The sequence below is a fragment of the Panthera pardus genome, unplaced genomic scaffold (assembly GCF_024362965.1).
Source record: "Panthera pardus isolate Hobbes unplaced genomic scaffold, ASM2436296v1 HiC_scaffold_24, whole genome shotgun sequence".
Lineage (NCBI taxonomy): Eukaryota > Metazoa > Chordata > Mammalia > Carnivora > Felidae > Panthera > Panthera pardus.
The window spans coordinates 56,638,201-56,663,209 of NW_026526810.1; positions in this window are offsets into that span (position 1 = coordinate 56,638,201).

Below are 25,009 nucleotides of genomic sequence, written 5' to 3' on the forward strand. Positions count from 1 at the left end.
TCCTTTACATGGAGCTTTGTACGAGCATGAAAGTTAAGTTTCTGGAAATAGAAATCCTTGGTTGCCTAATTGTCCTGCCAAAAAGATTGTATTAACTAAGTCTCCAGGCAGTAGCATCAGCACATTATCTGAGAAGAATTTTCTTCTCATATTTGGAATTAGGGCCTTCTCCCAGATTCCTCCTGAATAGTCTAATTTGCAGATCATCAGGACAAAAAGCGAAGCAAATGCAAACATGGAAACCATCATCAAGTCCCTTGAAACAAGGTGACATTACAGTACCCTCAAGTATTAAGAAAGCAGAGCTGTTCTGGGAATGACAAAGGGATTCTTAACTTTTGAAAAACTACAATTCAGTAAGCAACACTTCAGTTCTACCAGTCGTGATCTAATAGTTCTTAAATGATTCAGAAAATATTTTTTTATTTTAGAATACCTCAGAAGAAAATGTAGCTACTTGCATTTTTTCATGTGTTTTGGATAAATGGGCAGAATCCATCATCCTGATGATTAAAAGCAGCTGATGGATGTGGCAGCCAGGTCATCTCAATACCTAGAATAATAGCCACAAGAAGTCTAGAAAAGCTTTGGTAAGTGAGGAAGCTTCATTTTTCAGAAGCTTCATTTTCCAGCATCCCTCCATTTAGAAGTTATGGCATTTCCGTGCTGTTGCCCAGGGTCAGACTTCTGGCAAAGTACTTTATGTACATTTCCTTACCTCCTATTCACACTTAAAAAAAATTTTTTTTAATGTTTATTTTTGACAGAGAGAGAGAGCATGAGTGGGGAGGGGCAGAGAGAGAGGGAGACACAGAATCTGAAGCAAGCTCCAGGCTCTGAGCTGTCAGCACAGAGCCTGATGCAGGGCTCGAACTCACAGACTGTGAGATCATGACCTGAGCCAAAGTCGGACTCTCAACCGACTGAGCCACCCAGGCACCCCAACCTCCTATTCACATTTAAATTTAATTACTTAATTATGCAATAAATTGAACATAGAAGGCTAATAAAATACTTAACTACCTACTATCCTGATTTAGAAAAATTTATTATTTTGTATAATCTACTCCAGACCTTTTTTAAAGAAATATGATATTACTGTTGAATCTTCCAATTCCCAGTCTATTATTTCTCCCTCCCAAGAGTTAACCTCCATCCTAAAGTTGGTGTAATAGCTTTTCTTTTTTAAAGATGTTCATGTATTTATTTTGGGAGAGAGATAAAGCATGAGTGGGGGAGCGGCAGAGAGAGAGAGAGGGAGAGAGAATCCCAAGCAGGCTCCACATGGTCAGTGCAGAGCCTGACATGGGGCTTGAACCCACAAACCATGAGATCATGACCTGAGCTAAAATCAAAAATTGGACGCTTGACTGACTGAGCCAACCAGGTACTCCGGTATAGTATCTTTTCTATCCATGTTTTATATATTCACAGCATTTGTATATATCCATTTGCAATAAGCAGCATTATTTTGTGTACCTTTTAATTTATGAAAATAGTATCATAATACTGATATCATGAAACCTGAATTCTTTTACTCAAAAAATTTTCCAGATAATTGTTTTTCCATTGTTTTTTGAGGTAGAGTCAATTCTTTCACATTACGTGTCGCATCGTATTCAGGTATATGATTATACAAATATGTAATTGTAGTCTATTGATTCACATTTAATTGGCTTCCAAAATTTCCGTAACAAGCTTAGTAGCTTTAATTGCTATTTCAAATGGGGTATTTTAAAATATATTTTTTAATATATTATGTATATATGTGTATTATACATAATGTATACATATCATGTATATGTATATATATGTGTGTGTGTATGTATTATGTGTGTATGTGTGTGAATAGTTCCTTAAATTGGCATCCATTAATTTATACGAATGACAGTAACTTCTCAGTGCTAATAGTTTATGGGATTCCTTGGATTTTGTTGGTAAACCATTACAATGCCTTCACATAATCGAGTTAGTTCTTCCATACCGATATTTATACGTCTTACTTTATTTTCTCACCTCACTGCACTGTCTTGAACCTCCAAAAAAATTTTAAAGAAGCACTAGCAACAAGGAATTTTGTCACAGTCTTCACTTTAAAGAGAATGTGTCTAACTTTCAGTCATTACCTATGGTATTTGCTGGAGGTTTTTGGTAGTCCTTCAATTTCTTTAAAGGTTATAGGTTAAGATTTATAGGTTTCTTCAGATTACCTGTACCTTTAGATTACCTACATGCATAATGTCTACATTTTCAAATTATTGGCATACAACGTAGTCAGTCTCACATTATTTTCAGTCTACATGCTTTCTATAGTATGTTCCCCTTTTCATTTTATATTCCCTCTTATATTTTTGACCAATTTTTCCAGAAAACTTGTCTATTTTATCAGTCTTTTTAAGAACCAGCTTTGTTAATATTCTTTATTGTTCCTTGGATTTCCAGTCCATCAATTTCTGCTCCTATCATTATTATTTACTTCCATCAACTTGTTTGGTGTTACTTTTTGTTGTTTTCCCCTAACTTTTTTGAATCAAATAACTGACTCATTATTTTTCAATTTTTCTTCTGTTATATATGCATTTAAAGTTATAAATGTCTCTCTGTGTGCTGCAAATATTGCTATAAATTTCATTATTCAGCTTTAAATGTGATGACTTCCATTATGACTTCTTCTATGACACATGACACATGCACGCTACTTATTTTTCAAATTGGAAAAGTCAGAAGGACATTGATCAGAATATTGGTTACACAATCATTGTTTTCTCTTTTTCATGTGGTGACTTTTGAAAAACAAAATTCCAGTACGTGCAATATGGATGCAAGATTCTATTTGTTTCCATTAGATTAAGCTTTGTGACTGACAGTAATTCTTAGTAATTCTACCTTTCCCCCTTTCTTCAGGTTCTTTGCTGCTGGTCAAGGTCATATGACTAGCTCTAGTCAATGGAATGTAAATGGAAGCTTCTTGTATCTCTTTCAGGCTGAACTGGTGAAAATCCAGGCATAATTTTCTGGTCTTTTTCCCTTGCCTACAGTGAAAAAAGTAACCACCTGCCCCAGATGCTGAACCTAAAAAATCATTAGCTTCCATTAGCCTCCTAGAGACACAGTCCCAGATTCTTTTAGACAAAAGCATAGGTAAGATAAATTGTGACTATTGGGTCATTACAATTTTGTGGTTAAAATGATACTGTGCATCACCTCTCCTAACCTCATAAATATGGCTTGTTAATTATGTTGTTCAAGTTTTTCTACTTCTTAACTTATTATTTAATTAACATATTAATTTGTGAGAAATGTGTGTTAAAACTATTTTGATTATATGCTTGTCAGTCTCTCTAATCTTGTCAATGTGGGCTTTATATATATTTAATTTAAAATACAGAATCTTCCTAATGAATTGTTTCTATATCATTATATAAAGACATTGTATCACTAATAGTTTTTTCTTGAATCTACCCTGACGTTGATATGATGATGATATTAATATAGTTATACCAATTTTATTTTGATTAATGTTTGCCTATGGAATTCTTTCCTACTATAAATATATATATATATGTGTCTACATACACGCACATACATACATATGTGTATAGACATGCAACATATTCACATGTATTTACATAGTTGAAATATACTTTTGCCCACTCAGAATCTCTGTCTTTTAATAGATGTCTTTAAGCCATTCGTATTGGTGATAACTAATATATGTATACTTGTTTCTACCAGTGTATTTCATCTTTTTATTACCGTAGTTTTTCTTCGCTTCTTTACACTCCTTTTCTGACTTACATTGGATTAATCATGTTTCCTTCTGTCTTTTTACCTTGGTTATTTTTTAAGAGCCCCCCTACACACACACACACACACACACACACACACACACACACACTTTTCTGCTCAAGACTCAATGTGATTCTACTTTATGAAGATTAAACTTTTCATTAATTCAGGAAAACTATTAGATTATCTCCAATAGCCTCACCAACTACTTCACTGAGAAACTGAGACTCTCAAATCCTACATAGAAATCCGGGATTTAAAACATTCAATTTCCTTGAACTTAGTTCCCAAAATTCAAATAGTGCCCCAGTGCTTCCAGTTTTGCCTTAGATATCTCTAATTCTATCCCCTTTATTCCATCCTCTCAATTACTGTCTTTTCTCAGACCTTCAGCCTCTCACCTGGAGTACAGTAGAGTCCTAAGAGGCCTCCCTGCCTCAAGTCTTGGGGTGTTGCCGTCTCTAAATCTACTCACCACACTCTGTACATAGAGGTATGTATCTCGAAGTCCGCTATGACCAATCATACCTCTGCTTTAAAGCCCAAAGCCTCCCCAAATCTGTAAGGTCAGACTTTCTAGCAGAGCAGTCAAAAAATATAAAATTCTCGTTACTGCCTATTCTTGGCTTTCCAGTTCATCTCCTGCCACATCCTTCTTGCAAACTTTAGAATCTAGTAATACCTAAGTACTTGTAGTTTCCTACATATTTCATGTTATGACATAACTTTAGGGCTTTGCTCATGCTAGTACTTAGTGTCTTGCAACACCCTTCCTATTTTTTTTTTAATTTTTTAATGTTTATTCTTGAGAGAGAGACAGAGAGAGAGAGAGAGAGAGAGAGAGAGAGAGAGGGCGTGAGCAGGGGAGGGACAGAGACAGAAAGGGAAACACAGAATCTGAAGCAGGCTCCAGGCTCTGAGCTGTCAGCACAGAGCCCAACATGGGGCTTGAAATCACAAGCTGTGAGATCATGACCTGAGCTGAAGTCAAACCTACTGAGACACCGAGGCGCTCCTACCCTTCCTACTTTTTTAAACGCTGAGTAACTCAATCTTCATAACACTGCATAAATTCTGAGACTAATTATAAGAAGCTTTGCAGATTCATCTGGGTCTCTTGGAATACTCACTCAGCCGTAGTATTGAAGCTCCATACTATAAGAAGCCCACGGACATGGACAGACTAATTGTAGAAAAATCAAGTTAACAGTTGTAGCTGAGCTACTAGATACCAACCGAGATCAACTCCCAGCCAAGCTGTGAGCTATCTTGGATAACCACTCCTGCTGAGCCTACAGATGATCCCACTCGTGGCCACCATCTGACTGCAATCACATAAGAGACTCACCCCAAACAGGACTTCCCATGGTAACATGAGATATAATAATAAGTTGCTATATTAGCCAGTGAGTTTTAGGGAGATTTGTTATTTAGTAAATGATAACCAGAGAAGTCCCCTGAAATAGACGCTCAGTAATTAGTGATTCAGCTGAAAAGGAAACTGATGCCATTGTTTAGCTTACATTTTTGAGTTTCCTATATCTATAAATATTTACCTCTAGAGAAGGTAATGCATTCACAAACTCAATATTTGTGACAATGTTTACTGACAAAATAGACAATTTATTTTTCAATTACTTCTTAGATGCATCACACCCCTTGAGGATGCTAAGCTAGAAACCATGTAAAAGTCATAAACCTCTGCTTCCCCACTTGGAGAATTAAATGGATTTACCCACGTGTGAGACCATTAAAGTCCAGGCCAATTTTTATTTGCTTACCACCTTTCATGGTCAGTTTTAAAGCAGAAATGTTGCTTCCCAGTGTTTGGGGTCCTAGTCAGCTTTATACCTCATGTCGTGAAGTGTCTGCTTAGAAGACCAGAGAAGGCAAATGGCAAACTGGAGATAGAAATAGATAGTCTTAAATAGCTCTTTTGGCTTTACTTTCCAAAGAAATGATTTGGAAAATGGTCAGCATTAACAGTAAGAATAAGCAAGCCTACCATAAAGGCAAATGGTTTGTAGAGAGGAGTCCTTTATTTACTAACGTTGTATAACCATCAGTAGAATACATGATTGCAGCTGGGCTGTGAGTAAAGTGGAGGTGGTGTGAATGTGATGTTCTCCACATAGCTGAAACACAAAGCATGGCATGGATTTTGAGGTTTGGTGTGCTGCATATCTTCCATTTTGCCCTTCAGATTCACTTTCCACCATGCTATAAACCCAGGAGGCTTTCTACTCTGCTACAAACCCAGGGGGATTCCATCAAGGGTATCGCTGATACCTGACTTCCCACTGGCTCAGACGATGGAAGGTTCTAGCAAAAAGGTAGGAGGCAGAAGGAAAGTGAAGTCAGAGTATTAATCCTCCAGTTCTACTTTTGATGGAGTTGGTTGCTGTCATTTGGCTCCTGTAGGAGCCCACTCCTGAAGGCCACAGCACTTGTTGGGCAATCTTATACACAGAGTTCTTTCTGTCTTGGCTTCAACAGCCAGTCCTTTCCTTGCTCCTTCAGAATCAGGGGTAGTACTGTCTCTGTCCCTTCTTGCTCTTGCTAAATCCTATTCACACTTTTATTAAACTCTTTAAATAACCCAAATTGAATGCACTGGACCCTGACTGCTATAGTGTATGCTAATATGCCATTCTGTTGCTACCTCCCCATGCCCCCTTGGCAAAACCTATTTCCTTTGTGTATGGTAGAGAGGGCCAGGAAGGACAAGACATAGAGTTTTCTGCCACAGCTTCTGGCATTATTCTTTGAGAATCTCCTACTTGGCGATTTCACAAGCAGGTTACTGTGGGGTAGCCAGACCTTCCATTTTAGATAACAGACCCCAACATTTAGGTCTTCTGCCATGCAGACTCTATGATTTGCCACTATTCCTCCCCCTGCCAAATGGGGACTGGATAAAGAGTGAACTCAGCTGTGTATAATCAGTAAATCAAAAACCAAGTCACCAAATCTGAAGAAGCAGGGCGGGCAGGGGGGAAGGGGAATCTAAGACATAGAGCCAAAACAGAGAAATAAGAGGACTCAATATATGAGACACATTAGAATAGGTAGAAGAGAATTGAGCTGGAAAAGTTCCCTGGCATTTTTTTGTATTGTTCCTGGACTTATTTGTGTGGACATAGTACCTTTAATGGGGCTAAAGAGACTGGACATTGTTTTCCCAGAATTTTCCAATTTCCTCCTTCTATGCAATTCCAAGAGATTTCTCTCAAGCCTCCCCTTAGTGGCTTCAGACTGACTTCCAAGGAGCCCTGGTTCCATAGAGATACCACAGAGGCCTCTTTGAGGGTGAAGGATCTGAGTAGGTGGGGGTCCAAGTGAGCAGCTGCTGGAGTCCTGACCACTCAAATTACTTTTTTATTTATTTTCCAAATTGGGTTATATATAGCATTTCTTTTTTTAAAGGTGGGTGGGAGGATTCTGCTACAAAGAAAGAAAGGAAGAAAGGGAGGAAAAAGAATGAGAGAAGGAAGGGAGTTAAGAAATAAAGAAAGAAAAGAGAAAAGAAAAGAAAAGAGAAAAGAAGAAAAAAAAAGAGAAAGAGAGAAAGAAGTGAGAACCATTGCTCCTCTCTTCTCTTTTATGGTCTCCTTAGGGTTTGCTTGTTCCTAAGTGCTAAGGATAATCTCATAATCCTTTATTCCTTATTTCAGTGCCTCACACCGCATAGAGCTAGAGCTGCAAAATTATTCAGAAGCTGAGCATCTCAAAGTTGAAGCAACTCTAATGGTCATCTTTTATAATTTTCTATTTTTTCACAGTATTCCCCACAGCAGGACAACCATCCTGTGTTTGGACACCTCAAAGGACAGGTAGTTCTCTCACAAGAGAAGCCCACCTTATCATTCAACAGCTCTAATCATTAAAATGCCTGCACTTATATGGTCCCAAATCATACCTTTGTATGACTTGCCCATTTTTGTCTTCTAGACAGATACAAAGAAAGTCTACATGACAATGCTTCCAATATTTAAACTATTAAAGAATAAGTCTTTTCTCCAATCTAAACTTTCCATGTAAATTCTTCACTATCCTTACATGAGTCCCTGTTTACCCATGTCCACTTTAGGAAGGAATAATTTAGAAGTGGTGTGACCAACTAGAACTAAACTGGATATCATATTAGTATGAAAAGAGCCTAAAATACCTTGTTTTAGCAGCCCCATCACACTTAGAGTTCATTCATGGTTTGTGGTAAATAAACACCAAAGTCTGCTTTTAAGCCATATGCCTCTATCTTGTTCTTAGCCAATTTTTTTTTTTTTTTTTGGTCTCAATGTAGAATTCCATTTATCCACATTCTATTTCATTCTACCAGCTTCAGCCCATCACCATAGATTACTGTAATCTTTTTTTTAAGTTTTGATTCCATTATTCAACATACTCAACATAGTTTTGTGACATACCCATAATTAATAAGAAAGTGAATTTATAGCATTTACTTCAACTAACATCCAAATCATGAAGTTACCAATCACTGCCGTATTATACCTATGTAACAAATTAATCAAATATATTAGAAAATGATAAGCAATGTCCTCCATTAATTGTTGAAGGGGAATAAACAAACAAAGCTTACATTTAAGTAAGACCCCATTATAGTATGATACCCAAAGGGATCATTATCAGGTCTTTTTTAAAGGAGATAAAGACTTGGGGAACTTTAGCCAATGAACTGAACCTACTGTAAGAAACAGACAAAAGCATGGGAAGAAATGTTATTCCCAAGCCCTAGGGCCATGACAGTTTCAGGTCAAATAACAGAGAAAGCTGCCTTAATCCTTTCTAATCCACTGAGGCTCCAAAAAAACAGACTGGATTGAATTGATGGAACTGGCACTGAGTGGGGGGAGTGGGAAGCAAAGAGACTTTTGACTCCAGGGCAGGGTAGAATGGTTTGCAGCAGGCCAAAAATTCCCACTGATAATAACCAGAAAAGTTTGATTAACTACAGAAAAAGCCACATATTGCAAGGTACCAGAGAGTTTTAAGGGAATAAAAGAAAATAAAAAGAACAAACTTTCAATGTTCAAAAATTTGATTTTTGGAATACCAACTAGATGTAGAGCCAAGGTTTAGTTTCCAACACTACTGTAGATACTGAAGCTATATCAGCAGACAGAGTAAAGCTCCATCTTCATAGTGCTTACATTCTAGGAAAGAGAGACTGACAATAAGCAAACATATAAGATGGTAGGAAGCAAAAGACACGTGTAGAAAAATAAAGCAGGATAAGTGGGGAAGGGACTAGCCAAGGTATGGGGTGGGGGTGGAGTAGTGTAATGGGGTGGTCAGGGAGAATCCTTTAATAAGGTGATTTTTGAGTCACTGAAAGAAGTGATGACCTCTAAGATCCTTGTAAGTCATGGATTTTAGGATTAGATGAAGGAAAAAATAGACCAAACCCTTTAGACTACATATGTGAAAGATAAAAAACAAGAAAGGGATAAGGGAAACATGATTGTATATGTATCTCCACATGTTCTCCCTCTAACTGGGCTTCTCCTTAAAAATAAGGCTGGAAGTGCATTATACAGAGAAGGGAGAAAGCCTTCGGCAAAATTCAATATTCATTCGTGAAAAAAACTTTTAACGGATTAGGTATAGAAGGACTGTACCTCAACATAATAAAAGTCCTATATGACAAGCCCACAGCTTTCATTATACTTAATGGTGAAAGGAGTAGGCTCTCCAAGAATGAAGTGAATTTGGTGTTGTGTGTGATGGTTTAGGTTCAGGAACCAAATTGTCTACATTTGAATCCTCTTCCATAATGTTATTAGCATGACTTTGGAAAATGTAAGTCCTGTGATTGTGATCCTTGTCTTTAAAGTGATGGTATCCACCTCACAGGGTTTTTTGTGAGGATTAAATGAAGTAATATCCAAAAGTGCTTAGAACAATGTCTAATGCTTAGTGAGCCTTCAGTAAATTAGCTATTGTTGTTGATTACAATAAAGCAGCAGATGCTAGAAAGGACTTTGGAAACCCGATCTTTGATTCGGATGCCTTTTTGAAGGAAGCCATGGAAAACCATGGATAAGGTGGGTGGGGAGAGGATGACAAGAATAAATGGGGAAGCTCACTCTCTTCTGACTCCACCAGTGAATTATCTGTACCAGGCATTTGAAGGTTCCTCAAGAAACCAGAATGCATGGCAGTTTGAGGAGAGATGTTGGGTGTTATTGACCTGGTAAGGTCCTGAGGAGACCTCAGCTTTAGAAAGATGTATGAGATGAGTGACACCATCTTCTACCAACCACGTAATAAGCAGGGTTGTTGTAGCCCTCGCCAACTCTCCCTTGAGATGTTTTTCTTTCATGGTGTTTGCCAATAATTGATAATTGGCAGAGGTTGTCGTAGGGTTTGAGTTGAGGCCATAACATAAATGAGCTGCTATTTGGTTTTCTCAGAGGGTTTATAAATGGTACTCTTTACATGGAGAGTCCTTTTGGGAATGACCCTTGGGTTATTGAGGACAGTCCCACAATTGGTTCTCCATACTATACCCAAGGCCTAATTCTCTATCTTCTAATGATGATGACAATAATATGTCCCTGAGGCACAGTGGAAGGGAGTCCTGGGCTGCAAGTTAGGAGGACTGGGTTCCAGTTCTGGTTACTTGTATGGCTCTGAAGACACTTAATTTCTATAGGTCTCAATTTCCACATATGTCTAATATGGAGTAAGATTAGGTACTTGCTAATGGTGTTTTCAGCTATAATATTTTACCCACTCTTTGTGTAAAATGCCCCAATTCCTAGGGTACATTACTAATTTATTCACTTATTGATTTATTCCTTTATTTAATATTTTCCTTTTTTAATATTTTTAAGTTATTAAAATGTTCATTATACACAAAACACAGAAAAAATTACAAATTTTTCATGCATCTACCATCTGGATTTAGCAAATGTTAATATTTTGCTATATTTGATCCAGATCGATTCTTTAAAAAGAAATGAAACATTACAGATAGTAAGCCCCCATTTGTTCCCTCCCAGGAAATAACCACTATCTTTAAATTAGTATACATTCTCAATGTATAGTATTGTTTCTAATTTTTAAAATGTACATAAATAGTATACTGTAAATTTCCTCGTTTATGCTGAACTTTATATTTTCCAGATATATTCACATTACCACCTTTGGAATTGTTCATTCATTCATTTTAACAGTGGCTTAGTATTCCAATGTATGAATATACCACAGTTTATCCATTCCCCATTGATGGCCTCTTAGATGGTGTCCAACATTTTGCTATTAAAAATAACATTGCAACAACCAATGATGTAGAAGTCTCCTTGAGCACATATGTGAGAGTTTCCTGAGGGTTATTACTTAGAAGCAAAATTACTTGGGGGCTGGGTGTGTTTATTTTCAGCTTTTTTAGATAATGTGAAATTGCTTTCCAAAGTGCTTATAGATATTCATACTCTCAGCAGTACTAAAAGACATATTGTTTTCCCATATCCTTGCCAGCATATGTGTTGTAAGAGTTTTAAATTTTTTCCAATCAGATGGGTATGAAATAATACTTTATTGATGCTTTTATATATTTTTTGGCTATTCAGATTTCTTCTTTGTAAATTTCTGTCCATATCCTTTGCCAATATTTGTGTGTGTGCGTGTGTGTATGTGTGTGTGTTATTGATCTGAAAGATATATTTGTATATTCTGGATACTAATTCTTTTTTGTTTAATTTTAAGAGTTAGAAAACTATAGCTTACCTTCTAATTGTTATGTTTGGTTTTCCACCCCAAAATTGTTGTTTTTTATAGCTAAATGTATCAGTTTTCTTTTATGTTTGGTACCTTTTATGTATTGTTCAAGAAAACCTTCCTTACTCCAATATTATAAATATATACCATACATTCTCACAAAAGTTTTACAGCATTGCTTTGTTTCAATAGCTACGTTTTTTAATCCATATGGGAGTTAGCTTTGCATAGAAACCTATTTTTAATGTATTTATTCTACATGAATAGTGAATTGTCCTGGCATCATTTGTTAACTATCTTATCCCTTCTCCATTGACTGGTATTCCCACTACTCTCATTCATAAAGTTTCCATATAGATGTGGAACTATCTCATTGGTGTGTGCTGGGCTAGTCTTACTTTAATTACTGTAGCTTTAGGGCAATTCTTGATAGCTAGTATGGTAAGAATTGTTTTTATTCTTTTTTTTTCAAAATTGTCTTGACTATACTTGACTTTTCACTCATTCATATGAGTTTTACAATCTATTTGTTCACTTCCACAATAAAGTGTCAAGATGGTATTTGAAATGGCATTAAATTCGTAGATAGATTTAAGCAGAATTATTATGATGATATTGAAACTTCCCTACTGTGTGTCCAGCATATCTCTTATTCAGATCTTCTTGTGTGTAAAATGTTTTACAATAGTTTCCATAAAGTTTTGTTCATCTTTTGTTAATATATCCTTGCATACCTTATAATTTTTGTTGCTGTTGTGTGTAGGATCTTTTTCTAAAACTATGCTTTCTAATTTTTTTCTGAAATTAAAATGTTCAATTTGTGGCCCCTGGAGTAGAAAGATGTTAATGATTTCTTCTTTATTGATTCTTAATTTGCAAACTTGTTCTCTATTCATGCAAATATTTTTGTCTATAGAATCTCTTGAATTTTCTATGTAAGAAATAATGTCTGCTGATAATGAAAATTTTTTTTCTTCCTTTCCATATCTTGTACTTTTCATTTTTTCTCCTGTCTTATGCTAGCTAGGCTCTCTAATACAATATTGAATGGAGGGGGTGAGTGGGAGGGAGATACTTGTCATTTACCTGGTTCCAAAGGACCCTCTTGTATTGTTTTGTCCTTAAGTATGCGATTCAGGCAGGTTCTTGATGGGGATCCCAACAGTGTAAGCTTTTGAGAGTCTCTTCTGCTCTTCTTTCTCAACAGTTATTCATGGTAGTGGGTGAGCTCTAATCACACATTCCTTTGACACTTCAGGTTGTAGAGTTACATATCAGCTAAGCAATCAGTTGACTTGGTTCCTTTATTTGTGACTTGGGATAATAAATATTGGGCCAGAAGAGCCCCACACTGTGAATTGCCTGACAACAGAGAAGTCATTTTTCTGGATGATATAGCTGTGGAGGAATGTAGGTCATGAGCCACAGTGCTCGGTTTCGTCTCAAATGTCTGACTACACCTTCAAATGGAACATAAAGGTGACTGTAGTGTGGAGGGCTTAGCCTGGGAAATGGCTAGCTTCCTGGTACCCACCGAGGCCACCAGGCTTCTGTTACTTTTGAGAAAAAATTCAGGGAGTTTTAGATTAAGATTATTTTTATAATACATGTTGAGCCATGGGGCTAGGGAGCAAATTCATATTATGAGAGCTCCAGCATCTTTAGCAATGAGGTGCGGGAAAGAGAACATCTTGGTTACAAATAAACATCCAACATTTCTTAAATTCCTGGACCTAAATGCCTAGCAGAAAAATTTTGGACTGAGACTAATGGTGCAGAAAAGTAATTGGCTACAGATGAAACTCAGAAATCATAAGACAGTGTAGTATTAAAGTCAGTAGGATGCAGAGCCACCATAGTAGACCTGGAGGGAGAAAGAAGTGTATTAGAAAACAATCTCACTTATGATCCAGTCTTCGGGGATTGACTCCAGGAACGATGTATTACGGATTTTACAGTGAAGGGCACCGAAATTACCAGAAGAAAGTTTAGACCAACGGATTCCCAGGGGCAGAAGTTTTGGACTAAGCAAGTGATTCCCCCACAGAATAAATACCTGGAATGCTAACGCTTTTATTATATTAAGATTCTCCTAGTAACTGGTTCTACTGGAGAGCCACTTGAGGAAGGAAGGGAGGAAAGTAGGAAGGAAGGAAGGAAGGAAGGAAGGAAGGAAGGAAGGAAGGAAGGAAGGGGGAGGGAGGGAGGAAAGGAAGAGGGAAAGAAGGAGAGAGGAAGGAAGGGAGGGAAGGAAGGAATAAAAACAGTGATGAATAGCATGGTTTGCAAAAAATCAACAGTCATCTAAAGAAATAATGCAAACTGTTGTTGATTTTGTGTCAGGCATCACCTAAATGTGTGGCCCGGTCTCAGTGGTGACATAAGGGGGTTTAATAGCCACACTTTCTCTTTAGCTAGAATGACTACATGTGCCAGTTTGCCTATAATGGACCTGGCTCATGTATCTCTATGGGCATATTAGCTAGTATTGCAACCCTTCACTCTAAAAAAAGTCCTAGTTTGTATTATAAGCTATGTGATCATCCCATGGAGAACTCTCTCAAGCCTCTCTTGTAAATACGTGACAGTTGTCTGCTCACTTACCTGATTCCCTGTTAAAGAGTGACCTCCTTAAGGCCAGAAGCTATATCTCACTCATCTCTGTGTGCCCAGTTTTTATCACTGTGCCTGACCCTCAATAGGTGCTCTGTATTTCAACAATGAATGGACTTCAGCTCAGGTCATGATCTCGCAGTTTGTGAGTTCGAGCCCCACATCAGGCTCTGTGCTGACCGCTTGCTCAGAGCCTGGAGCCTGCTTCGGATTCTGTGTCTCCCCATCTCTCTGCCCCTCCCATGCTCATGCTCTGTCACTCTCTGTCTCTCAATAATAAATAAACATTAAAAAAAATTTTAATACAAAATTTAAAAAAATGATTTAAACAGCCCTTTGAGATCTTAAAGAGAGCTCTACAGTTCTTATGGGACCCCAGCTCCCAGCTCTGTAATTATTCCCTCTGCAGTCAGTGACAACAGCTTGGGAAGGACACACTCTTTTCTGCACTCTGTGCAGTGCTTCAGAGAGAATCACAGATCTGTAGCTGGAAGTGGCCTTACACTGTCTAGTTCCAACCTCTTATCCTAGATCTGACAAAATTGGCTCAGGCAGGTTGAGCAAGTGGCCAAGCCCACAGAGCTAGTTAGTGTCAGGAGCCAGTTCAGGTGAAGAAAAACTCCCCCTAGGGCTCTTCCTGTCCTCAAATATCACTTGAAAATCTAATTTGCATCTCTTTCTTGAGCATCCTGATTTCAACCCCTTTCCTGCTTTCCAAGACCTACATGGAATTAGGCTTTGCCAGTTGGCAGAGTCACGCCTTGATCAGCAGAGCTCAATTTGCACTAAGTGAGAATTCAGGGGCTCAGTGGCAGAGGAGAACACTGCAGACCAATTTCCAAATAATTTTAGGAGGATTGAATGGCTTGGTACCCCGCTGACTTTCTTGAAGGGCAGATTGCTTGTCCCGCACAACAATCAAAAGAAGAGCAAAGGGAGCCCTCCGAACAATTTGAGGGTATAGAAGGGAAAGTAATTTCCCACAGGGTGGGGCGACGGAGGATTGTGTTTCCACACACATATTAAATTGACAACAATTTCTCGTGTGGCTCTTGAGGCGGAGGCAAACACTTTTGCTTTTGTGTATAACCCCAGCATAAAAACTGACAGGAACAGATGTTCCATCCACGAATTCTGAAGTTTGGCAGCGACTAAAGGGTCCTGAGACATGGCATAAATGAAGGCAGATCATCTTGGCCGCCCATCCTGTCATGTGGATGGAAAAATGTGCTGGGTGGAAGTAAACAGCCTGCAGGACACTGGGCTGGCTCAGGAGGGTGGTCTCCAGGGTGGGTTGGGAAGCTGGCCCTTCCTCCTGTCTCACTCAGACCTGTCTTTATTAACGACCTTGGGGAGTGAGAAAGAGCTGGAAGATGAAATTCGCAGATGATTCTGAATGGAGAAATGTGACAAACACCAGCATAAAGCAAAAGCATAACCTAAAGGAATTAGGAAAATGGGAAGGGCCAGGGGCAATGTGCAGATCATCATGGGAAAATGCAAATGGATACGTCTGAGGCAAAATAATCCACAAACCAGATATTCGCGGGGCAGAAAAGTGTCGACGCACATTAAGAATGGAAGCGTCTGCTGTAAAATGGGGGCCTCGGACAGTTGCAGAGACCAAGGTGGAGTGTGCCGGCAGGGAGGGAGGGGGCTGGGAACATGGGGGACCCGTGCAGGAGGCGTACTTAGTGACATGTGACCTCACCATGGGGCCTGCTCCATCTTGCGCCTCACCTAACGCCTCCGTGGCCAGTTCCGACGCGCCCTTGTCTGCGAAGAAGTCTTGTTGATGCTGTGACATGGGTGTCTGGAGTAAGCAGATGACATTCCAACCACCAGGCATCTGCTTTGAAGTGAGCTTCCCAGACTGCATTCTTTTTTCACTTTTATTTTTATCTTTTTTTTTTTTTTTTGATAAAATAGATCTCATCTATCAGAGAACATCGATTCTTTTTTGTTTTACTTGAGGTAAAATTGGCATATCACATTACATTAGCTTCAGGTGTACAACATAATAATTCGATATTTGCATACACTACAGAGTGATCACCACAATACATTTAGTTGCCATCCTTCACCATACAACTAACCCCCTTTACCTTTTTCACCCACCCTCAACCCCCTTCCCCTCTGATAACCACCAATCAGTTCTCTGTATATGAGTTTTGTTTGGTTGGTTTGTTTGTTTGGGTTTTTTTCAGATTCCACGTATGAGTGAAATCAAACAGTATTTGTTTCTGTGCTTAACTTATTTCACTCAGCATAATGTCCCCAAGGTCTGTCTATGTTGTCACAGATGACCAGATTTTCTTCTTTTTATGGCCGAGTAGTATTCCATTGTATATATATACCACATCTTATTTATCCATTCATCTATTGATAGACACGTAGGTGGTTTCCATATCTTGGCTATTGTAAATAATGCTGCAAAGAACATAGGGGCGCCATATCTTTTCAAATCAATGTTCTTACATTCTTCAGATAAGTACCCAGAAATGGAATTACTGGATCACATGGTAATTATATGTTTACTTTTCTCAGGAAGCTCCATAATGTTTTCCACAGTGGCTGCACCAATTAACATTCCCACCAACAGCATAAAAGTATTTCCTTTTCTCCACAATCTCTCCAACACTTATTTCTTGTCTTTTGGAGAATAGCCTTTCTGACAGGCATGAGATAACTCATTGTGGTTTTGATTTGCATTTTCCTGATGATGAGTGATATTGAGCATCTTTTCATGTGTCTGTTGGCCATCTGTCTGTCTTCTTTGGAAAAATATTCAGATCCTCTGCCCGTTTTTTAATTGGATTGTTTGGCTTTTGTTATTAGGTTCTGTGAATTCTTCATATGCTTTAGGTATATTAGTCCCTTATCCACTATATGATTGGAAAATATCTCCTCCCAATCACAAAGTTGTCTTTTTATTTCGTGGATGGTTTCCTTCCCTGTGCGGAAGATTTTTACTTTGATGTAGTCTCATTCATTTATTTTTGCTTTCATTGCCGTTGCCTTTGGAGTCAGATCAAAAAAAAAAAAAATCTAAGAGTGATGTCAGGGAACTTACTGCCTATGTTTTCTTCAGACTATTCTTTAGAAGAAAAGGAGTACAAAAATTTTTTGTATCATAGAACAAACATGTCCTATTTATGTCATGCAGAATAATAAATTTGGTACAATTTTGTCTTTGTTATTTTGCTCTGAGAAATTTGTCACCAAAATTCTCCCTTTACCCTCACTTGTAAAACTCCAACAATTACAAACTGATGATAACCAGAGATTCTCACATTTTCCAAAACAGCCAGAATGTTTATAACTTTGGATATTGCTCTGTTTTGGAGAGTGCTGCCTGAGACCCCACTGAAGTGCTCTGTATTGATGAAGCCTTCAGCTTGAGGAAATTCTGAAGAAAACCAGAGTCCTCCACTCGTTTCCTATTATAGTGGAGTCGGAGGTCCCTGGCACGGGCCTACTTTCCCTGAACGTTTGTCATCTTGTTTTGAGCAACTCTTTAGTTTGAAAAGCGAGGCCAGCAATCAAGGTCTCATGACTGCCGACCAGAATCACCAAAACAAGTGCAGATTCCTGGGAACTTCTGTTATCCCAAGGAGATTATCCAGAGGAATTATTTCAAAAATATAACCTGAAATGGCGTATTTAACCCTGTGTGATTGAAGAACGCACTTCTCACTGCAACAGGAAACCACTTAATAAGATTTGGGGGGGGGGTGGTGTTTTCAGGTCTCTTTCTGTTTCCCTTTAATCACAGTAATGCCCAACGGGGCAGCAGATACGAGTCACCTAAGAAGCTTGTTAAGATGGGGACTTGGCGCCAACCCAGAATGGGTGGTGGGGGGTGGGGTGGAGCCTGGTGGTCCAGGATGTGGTGGGAAGAGAGAGAGGGAGGCAGCGTTGCTGTGTGCAGCTGAACTTGCCAAAGCTATTCGACCTCCCTACTCATGACCTGGGCCAGGGGGCTAAAGAATTAACCACTGATGAGGAACGTGATTGGTCCACCGGAGATGCTGCCTGAGGAGCCTGGCCTGAGAACGCACTTCCAAGGCACAGCCTCAGAGCGTGACCTGGGGTTCAGGTGCCAGAGGAGCATGGAGTCACATGGCTCAGCATCCTGCCTCTCATCCCCACCCTCTTGTGAGAACCCTGGAAAGACCCACTCCTGGTCAATGGCTGGGCTGGCCCAAGCTGGGTTGAGTTGAGTCTGGAGGAGGGAGAGAAGGTGAGGGTTTATCTCCAGGAAGCCAAAATCTTCGGTCAGTTCCAAGGGGCCAAGAAAAAGAGGCAAAGCCAACAGTCTGAGGAAGGGTAAACAGGGGAGTTAATGTGGGAATGAAGTAAGATGGAAAGGGAATTGCTCTAAATAGTGAAGGAAAGCCTAAAGCTCACTTTTTGTTTTCTAGTGAGTGGTTGGGTAATAGTATTGGCCCTAAGAGCTTGGCTGGTCGTGTCTCGTGTCAAAGTTCAGTGTTAGGACAACCGAAGCTGTTTCCATCTTGGCTGAAAGGCCAGTTCTGCTTCTGTAGGACCCCCTAAGTATGGTCTGTCTGATAAAAAGACTTGGACCCCCATGGGGAAAGAAGTGGGGAGCAAGGTTGGTCCCCGGTGGCCCAATATCCATGGGGTGGCCCCTGTAATGTCAGTCTTCACACCTCAGGACCAGTTTACTTATAGTTGTTTCTTCTGTCAAGGTGAAAAGCACTAATTATGGCTCCTGGCAGACTTACATGATTTTTTTTTTTTTTTCTCCAGAGAAGAGGCAACCCTGGGTACCAGTCTCAGCCATCATCTTGTCTTAGTCGCTGCATAACACCTGTGGCTACCCTGATATTCTATTTATATTTATTTCTTTACTGTGTTTTCCTCACACTGCAATGTTATCTTCATCAAAGAGGAACTGTGACACTTTTTCCCACTGTGTTCCTCATGCATAGCACAGTGCCTGACACATAATCAGCTCTTAACGTAAGTCAGATGAATGGTCCGATGCCTTGTGTACTGGTACATTCCAAGCACACGCTGCTTTAGCGCAGTGTGAGTCAGTGGTACTATCCTCGGACAAAAGGCAACTTAGTTTCTTAGGATTTTAAACTACTTTCTTCCCTTTGGCTCTGTACATATTAGTTAATGGTTTTTGTAATGACCCAAAAGACCCTCTGCTGATGACCTATTCCCATAGACAACCTTGAGCTACTAGAAGTGTTTTTCCTGAAATTCTATGTGGAACAAGGGCCTTGATGACACCCAGATTCTCGCCTCCTTCATCAGGTGACTACCTCACTGAGAGGCAAAGAGCATGGTGGGTCTGAGTGCAGACTTCTAGGCTCAGGATAGGGTCTCTTCTTATAGCGTGACCACTGACCTCTGTCTCCAGTTCTCTCATCTGTAACACATGTTGGTAACAAACAACAACACCTGCTTCTAGGATTGATTGTGGAGAGTAAATGATTTAGTATGTATAAAGTACTGGACCACAGAAAGCACTATATATGCATTCATTCTCATTCTCATTATTAATATGTGATTAGCAAAAACATGGGCTATTTAATAAAAGTCATTGTGGTACTTCTGACTGTTAGGTATTGAAAGGACTTCCATGATGTCCTATGCTATCATTTATGCACATTTGTTTTGGAGCCTATATGTCACTGAGTGAAAAATGATTGAGCAGGAACAGCTTTGGAGTTGCTATGGCCAAGAGAGCTATTTAATGGCATTATCTTAAAACAACAACAACAACAACAACAACACCTCATGGTGGTTTTTTTTTTGTTTTGTTTTTGTTTTTGTTTTTGTTTTTGCTTAATAGGGGAAAGCCCTTTTCCAGTTACTATCCTATAAGAGAAACACCTTAAGGTAGCTCCCAGTGACTCACACCCTTGTACAACAACCCCCCAGCACCAACTTTGTGGATGGGACGTAGGATTTGCTTGTAGCCAATAGAACATAGTAAAGGTGAGGGGTACCTGGGTGGCTCAGTCGGTTAAGTGTCTGACTTCAGCTCACGTCATGATCTCACAGCTTCTGAGTTTGAGCCCTTCATCAGGCTCTGTGCTGACAGCTCAGAGCCTAGAGCCTGCTTCAGATTCTGTGTCTCCCTCTCTCACTGCCCCTCCCCTGCTTGTGCTCTCTTTCTCTCTCTCTCTCTCTCTCAAAGATAAATAAACATTAAAAAAAATTTCTTTTAAAGAATGTAGCAGAGATGAAAGAATTTTTGCAGATCTAATTATGGTTCCAAATCACTTGGCTTGAGTTAATCAACAGGAAGAGCACCTGGGTGGGCCTGACTTAATCAAGTAAAGGCCCCTAGAAGAGACACCAGGTCCCTCCCTCAGACAAGAGACTCATTACAAGATTCTGGCCTTGAAGGCTATGAGTTCTCCAGCTGCAAGGAGATAAATTCTGCCACTCCTCATTCCAGGCTAAGGAAGTATAGAAGTGGATCTTGCTCTATTTGAGCTTCTGATGAGAACATCGCACAGCTGATTACTGGCTTGTGCAACTCTGAACCAAGGACCCAGCGTAGCCATGCCCCAACTCCTGATCCATGGAAACTGTGAGATACTAAGCATGTGTTGTTTGAAGCCTCTCTGCTTGAAGTAATTTGGTATGTACCAATAAAAACTAACACGGCTCCAATTAGGAAATGACTCTTTTCTCCCCCCAACAGTGGCCTGCGTCCTTCTTATTGTTACGGAGGCCTAGAGACCATACTCAGGCAAGAGCACAGCTATTGGAGAAAATACTGAGAGAAAGTTGTATTGTCAAGCAAGACAAAAACTATTAAGTTAAAAAGCCACACAGGAAGTCAGCATGCTGAGGATTGTACTGTAATAAGAAACTACTGTGGTAATCAGTTGATTAGTATGTAATTAATACATAATACATAATTAAAGTGAGTTTTGAGAATACATATAGAAGACTCTTGCAACTCAGTGATAAAAGTATTTTTAAATAGACATAACTCCAAAGAAAATATACAAATGATCAATAAATATGAAGAAACGCTTAACATATTAGGAGAATGCAAATCAGAACCACAGGCAAATACCACTCCACGCACACCCTAGAATGGCTGTAATAAAAAAGACAGACAACTGGGGCGCCTGGGTGGCGCAGTCGGTTAAGCGTCCGACTTCAGCCAGGTCACGATCTCGCGGTCTGTGAGTTCGAGCCCCGCATCAGGCTCTGGGCTGATGGCTCGGAGCCTGGAGCCTGTTTCCGATTCTGTGTCTCCCTCTCTCTCTGCCCCTCCCCCGTTCATGCTCTGTCTCTCTCTGTCCCAAAAATAAATAAAAAACGTTGAAAAAAAAAAAAAAATTTAAATAAAAAAAAAAAAAAAAAAAAGACAGACAATAAAAAGTGTGGGTGAGAATGTAGAGAAATAGAAACCCTTATATACTCGTGAGAATGTGAAATGGTGCAATCACTGTGGAAAACATTCTGACAGCTCCTCAGAAAGTGAACGTAATGTTACCTCATGGCTCAGCAACTCCCCTCCCAGGTATACAGCCAAGAGAATTTAAAACACATGTCCACAAAAACATTTGTACAGTGTTCGTAGAAGCATTATTCATAATCGCTTTCCAGAAAGTAGAAACAGTCCACATGTCCATCAACTGATGAATGGATTAAAAATGGGGTATATTCGTCAATGGAATATATTCAATTATGAAAAGAAGTGAGGTACTGATTCATGCTACAATATAGATAAACCTTGAGATGTAAAAGGCTACAGATTATATGATTCTATTTAAATAAACTGTCCACAGTTTCCTGCATGGCTCAGTCAGTTAGTTAAGTGTCTGACTTTTGATTTCAGCTCAGGTCATGATCTCATGGTTCCTGGGTTCAAGCATCAGGCTCTGCTCTGACAGTGCAAAGCCTGGTTGAGACTCCCTGTCTCGCTCTCTCTCTGTCCCTCACCGCTCACGCATGTGCTCACTCATGCTCTCTCTCTCAAAATAAACCTTAAATGAAGAATGAATGAATGAACTGTCCAGAAGGGGCAAGTCCATAGGGACAGAAAGTACATCAGTAGTTTCCAGGAGTGGAGAGAAGGGAAGGATAAGCATGATAGGCACAATCGCTAATGGATACGAAGTTTCCTTTGTGGGTGATGAATATTGTCCTATAATTAGCAGTAGTGGCTGCACTACTTTGTGAATATACTAAAAAAAAACCACTGAACTGTACATATGAGAAGGATGAATTTCATAGCATGTTAATTCTATCTTAATACAATAAGTATTGAGTGACTCAATAAATTCTGAGTCACTACAGCTTAAGAGCCTCCAAACAAGGAAGTGATCAAGTCCAATGTGGATGGCATGGAATATGAACAGCAAGTGTCACCCAAAGGGGAATTAGCAGAGGCTGCAAGAAGTTTAGATTGAAATGGATTGGTAACTCCTCAGCTTCTTCCCAAAACTCAGCAGGCTAGAACTGGACAGACCACTGATCAGTGTCCTGGCTGGTCACTCCCATAGTAGCCTTGATGGCCTCTATCTCTCACCCCCACCTGGCAATACGCTTCCTTCTTCTCTTGCCTTGTTTGCATTCATCACCATCTCAGTCAATGGCAGGATCTGTTTAGGCTTCAGATGTTCAGTGCATGAGCTCTCAATCACAAATTTGTCTTGAGTTCATTCTATATTGATTTGGAGAACCAGTGGGCATCTAAAAATTAAACACAAAAGAATTTGGATAGTAGGGCATAAAAATGAATCATACGTGGTCCATCCTCTCTATAAGCTTTTGGGTTAGTTGGGGAAATAGATCGCAGTAACAATTACACAGGTCAGCATATCACACACAGTGCTAAAGTTATTAAGATCACCCATTGAAGCTATGGCAACTAACAGGAGCTTTTCAACTAGACTGTGGTGATAAGGGAAGTTCCTGTGAGGGGCAGATATTCGAGATGAATCTGGAACCTGGGTTTGATTTAGATAAGCAGAGAGAATGGAAAAGGAACTCCAGATTGGGGAATGTCAGGCATAACTGTGGAGGCCAGAATATTCATGGGAGGCCCTAGGGAGCATGATCTGAGCAGCTTGCAAAGGAAGATTTGCTTTGGGAAGTAATGACACAGAGGTTTGGAAAGAGATGGAAGGGGAAGAGAGAGGGGGACATAGTGACAGACAGGTTCTGTGACTTCTTTTGCAGGATGGAGCTAGATTGGAAATGCCCTAGGATATTTACCCCTTTAGTTTGCTCTTCTCTCTCCCTGCATGGAGGCAAAATGAATCAAGGCCTTCCACAAGCTTGGAGTTAACTACATTTCGCCAGAGAAGACTTCTCTGCATGTATGGGGAAGAGTAAACCTCAGGCAGCACAAATACAGCACTGTCTAATGTTCATGATGACGTATGTTGAAAGCTTTCTCTGGAAAAGTCTTGCACTGTGGTGGTATTTGAGCCCAGTATTTATTCTATGATGCAATTGTCCTCACACAGGATGTTCTTGGTTTCCAGATTCATCCACAATGATGCCGTGCACATGTGTTGGTGTGGATTTATAGAACAGGTTTTAGCAATGCTGGCTTACAATTGGCTGCCAGTCACATTCACAATCTAATCTATGCACAAGCAGCTTCAAAAGTCTCAGACAGAACACCTTTGTACCTACTGCCTCACCTTGAAAGAGAACTGTACCTTTTACGGTCTTTCTTGGCCTAAGTTCTTGGCAGTTTAGGGCCTTTTTCCTTGGAGATATGTAACATGTGGCTGTGGCAATTAGGGGAACTCTGCTTTTCCATTCTGATCTAGGAAGGGTGCCATGGAACACTGGGGAGATTGAGTATGCCTTCTCTAAGCACATGAGTTTGTGAATATTTCCTTCAAATTAGAGCTCTGTTGTTTACCAAAGAAACTCACCAATCCCTTAGCACAGGAAAGTTCTTAATTTATAAAATTGCCCATGGAAAATTGATGCTTTAAGCAAAGGATGAGGAAATGAGCTATTTTCTCCTAATTTCTACCCTTGATTGCTTTATGCTGGTGGCAAGGATGGGCAAAGGGCCACACGAGTTACTTTATCCACCAAGCAAGTTCTCTGAGCCATAGAGATCACTAGGTGATATCTCTGGACAGAGTTGCTGGGTTTCCATTCTAGCAAAAGCCAGAGCTCCAGGTGGATCCATCTCCTTACCACCTCTCATGCCACAAATACTTCCTTCTCTACATTTATACACTTACTTTTCCTCTAATGAAAATACCCTCCCTCAGCCACATTTCATCTCTTTCATGCTCCAAATCCCATGCCCTCCCTTTTATGAAGAATCACTGGTTATCTCAGCCCACAAGAATGCCTGCTATCTGACTTCTGCTGCCTCGCATGGCCCTCCCCACAGATGCTTTCATGTTTGTTGCTTCATCGATCAGACAGTAAACATCCCTGGCACAGGATCTTTGATGGATTGGATTAAAAGGAAAGTAAAAAAAATGGAACTTGTAAGAGCACAGAGATAGCATTTATACATTTATTTTGCTTCTCGGAAGAAAGGTAAGTCATGCAGACTTTGCAGAAACTACTATGGTAGTTAGTAGGGGCTATCAAACGAGTGTTGCCTATAGCAACCTATGCTAGTTTCGGAAGCAGGTTCTTTGCCCTTGCCAAACATCTTAGAAAAGCCAAAAATGGAGGGGCTAAAGCCAAGGTTTGGACTGATTCACCAATATTAAGTCACAGTGTTTAAAGGGAGTGATGGATAAGAACAGCAATACCATCCAGGCTCTGGAACCTGTGCCCATAGGTGTGGCATCAGAGGGACTCCCTGCTTTACACTGACTTCATACTTGTAAGGGGCAGGAACCTGGGACTACCTTTCTCACCATTATTT